Raw genomic sequence first — 6,000 nt, forward strand, 5'->3', positions numbered from 1 at the left:
TACCATTCATCATTTACGTAAATGATGAACGGTATATATATATATATATATATATATATATATATATATATATATATATATATATATATATATATAGTTACTGTGCATTCATGTACCGTTCATCATTACTGATATATATATACTGTATCTATATATATATATATATATATATATAGTTACTGTGCATTCATGTACCGTTCATCATTACTGATATATATATACTGTATCTATATATATATATATATATATATATATATATATATATATATATATATATATATATATATATATATATATATATACACACTACCGTTCAAAAGTTTGGGGTCACCCAAACAATTTTGTGGAATAGCCTTCATTTCTTAGAACAAGAATAGACTGTCGAGTTTCAGATGAAAGTTCTCTTTTTCTGGCCATTTTGAGCGTTTAATTGACCCCACAAATGTGATGCTCCAGAAACTCAATCTGCTCAAAGGAAGGTCAGTTTTGTAGCTTCTGTAACGAGCTAAACTGTTTTCAGATGTGTGAAGATGATTGCACAAGGGTTTTCTAATCATCAATTAGCCTTCTGAGCCAATGAGCAAACACATTGTACCATTAGAACACTGGAGTGATAGTTGCTGGAAATGGGCCTCTATACACCTATGTAGATATTGCACCAAAAACCAGACATTTGCAGCTAGAATAGTCATTTACCACATTAGCAATGTATAAAGTGTATTTCTTTAAAGTTAAGACTAGTTTAAAGTTATCTTCATTGAAAAGTACAGTGCTTTTCCTTCAAAAATAAGGACATTTCAATGTGACCCCAAACTTTTGAACGGTAGTGTATATATAAATAAATAATATATATATATATATATATATATATATATATATATATATATATATATATATATATATATATATATATATATATATATATATATATATATATATATATATATACAGGCCAAAAGTTTGGACACACCTTCTCATTCAAAGCGTTTTCTTTATTTTCATGACTATTTACATTGTGGATTGTCACTGAAGGCATCAAAACTATGAATGAACACATGTGGACTTATGTACTTAACAAAAAAAGGTGAAATCACTGAAAACATGTTTTATATTCTAGTTTCTTCAAAATAGCCACCCTTTGCTATTTAATCCCTACAAGCCTGTTTCGCAGGTTTCTCTTCAGGGGATTATATATATATACAGTGTTTCCCATAAACTGCCAAGATACCTGTGGCGGTGGGGGCGTGGTTATGTGCGTGGTCACCATGACATCATCGAGTAATTTGCATAATTTACTACAATTATATGATTTTCTCTAAAAAGGCTCAAAAAATGTATACTTGCTAATTAATAATAACAGTTTTGTTTTAAACGTCCATCCATCCATCCATCCATCCATTTTACAATATAATTACAACACTTTATGTACATATTTATATACAGATTTGAACAATAAGTTATTCACTGAAATATATTTATTAATTGTGGTTCTTACAAAAAATATATCTTATAAAATATAAAAGCTAAAATGTCTCAAAGCTCTGCCCCTTTAATTAGTGCATACTAAATAATTCAACTTTAGCCTACTACTACAACCATATTATTTACCAGCAACATAAAGTGAAACAGAGGCAGAGGTGTCCTGCCACAGTCAGTAACAAATAAACAGAAAACAGTAGTGGTCAAATACAAATCAATCAATCAATCAATCAATGTTTATTTATATAGCCCTAAATCACAAGTGTCTCAAAGGGCTGTACAAGCCACAACGACATCCTCGGTACAGAGCCCACATACGGGCAAGGAAAACTCACCCCAGTGGGACGTCAATGTGAATGACTATGAGAAACCTTGGAGAGGACCGCATATGTGGGTAACCCCCCCCTCTAGGGGAGACCGAAAGCAATGGATTTCGAGTGGGTCTGACATAATATTGTGAAAGTCCAACACATCAGCGAAAGTCCAGTCCATGGTGGGGCCAGCAGGAACCATCCCGAGCGGAGACGGGTCAGCAGCGTAGAGATGTCCCCATCTGATGGACAGGCTAGCGGTCCACCCCGGGTTGGGAGCAGAGTAGAAAAGAAAAGAAAAGAAACGGCAGATCAACTGGTCTAAAAAGGGAGTCTATTTAAAGGCTAGAGTATACAAATGAGTTTTAAGATGAGACTTAAATGCTTCTACTGAGGTAGCATCTCTAACTTTTACCGGGAGGGCATTCCATAGTATTGGAGCCCGAATAGAAAACGCTCTATAGCCCGCAGACTTTTTTTGGGCTCTGGGAATCACTAATAAGCCGGAGTTCTTTGAACGCAGATTTCTTGCCGGGACATATGGTACAATACAATCGGCAAGATAGGCAGGAGCTTGACCGTGTAGTATTTTATACGTAAGTAGTAAAACCTTAAAGTCGCATCTTAGGTGCACAGGAAGCCAGTGCAAGTGAGCCAGTTTAGGCGTAATATGATCAAACTTTCTTGTTTTTGTCAAAAGTCTAGCAGCCGCATTTTGTACCATCTGTAATCTTTTAATGCTAGACATAGGGAGGCCCGAAAACAAAACGTTACAGTAATCGAGACGAGATGTAACGAACGCATGGATAATGATCTCAGCATCGCTTGTGGACAAAATGGAACGAATTTTAGCGATATTACGGAGATGAAAGAAGGCCGTTTTAATAACACCCTTAATGTGTGACTCAAACGAGAGAGTTGGGTCGAAGATAATACCCAGATTCTTTACCGAGTCGCCTTGTTTAATTGTTTGGTTGTCAAATGTTAAGGTGGTATTATTAAATAGATGTCGGTGTTGAGCAGGACCGATAATCAGCATTTCCGTTTTCTTAGCGTTGAGTTGCAAAAAGTTAGCGGACATCCATTGTTTAATTTCATTAAGACACGCCTCCAGCTGACTACAATCCGGCGTGTTGGTCAGCTTTAGGGGCATGTAGAGTTGGGTGTCATCAGCATAACAGTGAAAGCTAACACCGTATTTGCGTATGATGTCACCTAGCGGCAGCATGTAAATACTAAAGAGTGCAGGGCCAAGAACCGAACCCTGGGGAACTCCGCACGTTACCTTAACATAGTCCGAGGTCACATTGTTATGGGAGACGCACTGCATCCTGTCAGTAAGATAAGAGTTAAACCAAGACAAGGCTAAGTCTGTCATCCCAATACGCGTTTTGATACGCTCTAATAAAATATTATGATCAACAGTATCGAAAGCGGCGCTAAGATCAAGAAGCAGCAACATAGATGAAGCATCAGAATCCATCGTTAGCAATAGATCATTAGTCATTTTTGCGAGGGCTGTCTCCGTAGAGTGATTTGCCCTGAAACCGGACTGAAAAGGTTCACAGAGATTGTTAGACGCTAAGTGTTCATTTAGCTAGCAACAAACTCTGAGAATTCACTGATGAAGTCCGAATAGGGCCCAAGGCAACAAGAGAAGTATCCTACATTTCTCGATTGTTAGACGCTAAGTGTTCATTTAGCTGCTGTGCTACAATTTTTTCGAGGATTTTCGAGATAAACGGAAGGTGGGACACCGGCCGGTAGTTTACCAGGAGATCAGGATCGAGGTTAGGTCTTTTGAGTAGAGGATGAATAACCGCTTTTTTTAATGCTAGGGGAACAGTGCCAGAGGAAAGTGATAAGTTTATAATATTTAACACTGATGGACCTAATAATACAAAAAGCTCCTTGATAAGTTTCCCAGGAATTGGGTCAAGTAAACATGTTGTTTGTTTTGTCCCATTTACACATTTTGACAATTCCTCCAATGTTATTTCATCAAAGAGAGAGAAACTATTTTGGAGGGCGGTATCCGTCGTATATACAGTCGTATTTGTGTTAATAGAACCCAGTTGTAGCTGAGATGCATTGTCTTTAATCTCCTTTCTAATGACTTAAATTTTCTTATTAAAGAAATTCATAAAGTCATCTGCTGAGTGGGTGGAGCTACTGGGAGGAGTCCCTTGTTGGGTTAGCGATGCTACTGTACTAAACAAAAATTTAGGATAATTTTTGTTGAGGTGGATGAGATTTGAGTAATATTTAGCTTTAGCTGAGGTAAGCATGCGTTTATAAGTTATTAAACTATCACACCATGCTTGATGGAAAACCTCAAGTTTAGTCGCACGCCATTTGCGTTCCAGCTTTCTACATGATAATTTCTGGGCTTTAGTTTCTTCTGTAAACCATGGGGTGCGCCTTTTAGGGCCCTTTTTAGCTTTAGCGGTGCTACACTATCAATGGTGTCGCGCAGGGCGTCATTAAAGTTGTTAGTGAGGTTATCAATAAAGCCCACATAAATTGGGAATGGTGCCATTACCGAAGGCAGTAGGTCAGTAAGAGTCGTCGTTGTGGCAGCATTAATGTTGCGGCTGCTATAGTAGTTATTATTATTATTATTAGTTTGTTGACAATGAGTCAGAACTTCGAATTTTATAAGGTAATGATCGGACATTACTTTAGTGTATGGGAGTATCGTAACTTTAGAGGTGGTGACACCCCTGACAAGCACCAGATCTATCGTATTACCGTTGCGATGCGTGGGTTCATTTATTATTTGTGTAAGACCACAGCTATCAATTATAGTCTGGAGCGCCACGCATGGAGGGTCCGATGGGGTATTCATATGGATATTAAAGTCCCCCATTATGATTATATTGTCGGCATGCGTCACTAGATCAGCAACAAACTCTGAGAATTCACTGATGAAGTCCGAATAGGGCCCAAGGCAACAAGAGAAGTATCCTACATTTCTCTTTTGTAAAGTAAATCTGAACAGCCTATATGGGCATCTACATCAACTATATGATTTGCCTGACAACCTGGACAGGATTTTTTTTTTTTTTTTTTTTTTTTTTTTTTTTTTAAATTTGTGGCGGACGTAATTATTTCGTGGCGGGCCGCCACAAATAAATGAATGTGTGGGAAACACTGATATATATATATATATATATATATATATATATATATATATATATATATATATATATATATATATATATATATATATATATATATATATATATATATATATATATATATATATATATATATATATATATATATATATATATTTGGCCAGGCTTTTGCAGCCAGGCTTTTACAGCCTGGCCAAATTGTTTTAGCCCAATGTGGCCCCCCAGTCAAAATATCTGGACACCCCTGACTTCATAGGAAGCTGGTTCTCAGCAAGAGACAACATAGGAATAATAGTGAAGGGTAGTGATGGGCGGATCGATACTGAAATATCGATAAAGCTGATACTGAATCCTTATGCTCCAATATGGTTTCTCAAATCAAAATATTGATACTTATGATATTTTTGTTATTTGAGATAATGCATATCATTAACAGAAACACAATCCATCTATCCATCCATCTTCTTCCGCTTATCCAAGGTCGGGTCACGGGGGCAGCAGCCTAAGCAGAGAAGCCCAGACTTCCCTCTCCACAGCCACTTCATCCAGCTCTTCCCAGGGGATCCTGAGGAGTTACCAGGCCAGCCAGGAGACATAGTCTCCCCATTGTGTCCTGGGTCTTCCCTGTGAACTCCTACCGGTCGGACGTGCCTCAAACACCTTCCCAGAGAGCCAGGGACATTCGGATCAGATGCCTGAACCACCTCACCTGGCTCCTCTCGATGTGGAGGAGCAGCGGCTTTACTCTGAGCTTCCCCCGAATGACAGAGCTTCTCACCCTATCTCTAAGGGAGAGGCCCACTACCCGACGGAGAAAATTCATTTTGTCCGCTTGTACCCGTGAGTCTCAGCTGAGGAGGTAGGAACACAATAGAAGCTCTCGTTCCTGGAACTATAGGTGCAGGTAGTTTATTCAAATCATGCTGATGATGTATGGAGGAGTGGCTTAGTATATTTCTACACTGATAGCATGTAAATAAACAGACATTAGGTCAAAATTATTTTACAAAAAAGTTAGTTAATGAAATACAAAGCAATCATATACAAAACGATGTAATTTTAAAAATAAA

At 37.7% G+C, this 6,000-nt stretch overlaps 1 long non-coding RNA gene across 1 annotated transcript in view; it reads left to right on the forward strand.

Annotated features, from left to right (window-relative positions):
* LOC133630761 (uncharacterized) overlaps positions 1–5,682 on the forward strand; it is a 72,114-nt gene extending 66,432 nt beyond the window's left edge. Inside the window, exon 3 of the long non-coding RNA XR_009821340.1 lies at positions 5,411–5,682. This is a non-coding gene — a long non-coding RNA (uncharacterized LOC133630761). The remainder of the gene's footprint in view (positions 1–5,410) is intronic.
* Positions 5,683–6,000: the final 318 nt, after the last annotated feature.

The sequence above is a fragment of the Entelurus aequoreus genome, linkage group LG16 (assembly GCF_033978785.1).
Source record: "Entelurus aequoreus isolate RoL-2023_Sb linkage group LG16, RoL_Eaeq_v1.1, whole genome shotgun sequence".
In the NCBI taxonomy this organism is placed as follows: Eukaryota; Metazoa; Chordata; class Actinopteri; order Syngnathiformes; family Syngnathidae; genus Entelurus; species Entelurus aequoreus.